Genomic DNA, 1,064 nt, shown 5'->3' with positions numbered 1-1,064 from the left:
ACCTCTCTGCTGCCCAGAGCTCATCCCTTGCTCCAGGCGGTGTGCAACGGGCCTCCAACTGGCATTGGATCAATGCAGACTGGCACTGAGCTGGCACCAGGACTGACCCAGTACTGAGTCTCGTGGGTGTGTCTTATGGCCCGTTTGCAACCCTCAGCACCAGTGAGGGCCAACGCTGCAATGTCAGGATTGGGCCCTAAATCCCACTGCCATCAATGAGATTTGCAGCCTGCCTGGGACTAACTGGGTTTACTCAGAATTAAGCCCCATGAATTTCAATAGGTCATGCTTACAAGTATATTTGGGATTGCAGCCTTAAAACCTCAAACCTAGGTACCAGTATCGGAAAGCAACTTCCACTGATCAATCTGCAGCTTACATCCAGATAAATATAAACAGAACCCAGTTGCCCATTGTCTAACTGTGTGACCATAATAAAGTTGCAGGGGAGTGTTTTCAGAAATAATTATAGACAATAATTATAAAAATAAATAATACAGGTATTTCTATACTGCCTTTCTTGGTCCTCAGATTTCTCCTTAGACTTTATTCAAGGCGGTTTACATAGGCAGGCAATTTAAATACCCGTAGGGATTTTTACAATTTGAAAAGGTTTCTATCTTTCAAGAAACCACAACTTTCAGATGTTTCTTTCTTGATCTGGTTGCACATTCTGGCCTCTATCCTCCCACGCTTAGAGCAGATGGAATAGCAATACCACATATTGTTTAAAGGTCAGTAATTTAACCCCTGCTAACTAGGTAAGAGCCACTTTTGAAGTGGGTGCTCCTCTTTTATTTAGCAGGGGGAGAGTAACTGGCCCTCCTCACCCCAGCAGTGTCTTTTCTACTGGCTATCTTCTGGTGTTCTTTTGCATCTTTTTAGATTTTGAGCCCTTTTGGGTCAGGGAGCCATTAGAGACGTTAGTTATTTGATTTTCTCTGTAAACCACTTTGTGAACTCTCTGTTGAAAAGTGGTATACAAATACTAATACTAATTTTTCATTTGTCAACACTCACTTTAGATTTCTACCTTTTTTTTTTTAATGACAATCAACTCCCAA

Source organism: Tiliqua scincoides, chromosome 3, assembly GCF_035046505.1.
Source record: "Tiliqua scincoides isolate rTilSci1 chromosome 3, rTilSci1.hap2, whole genome shotgun sequence".
NCBI lineage: Eukaryota > Metazoa > Chordata > Lepidosauria > Squamata > Scincidae > Tiliqua > Tiliqua scincoides.
This window is presented reverse-complemented; position numbering follows the sequence as displayed.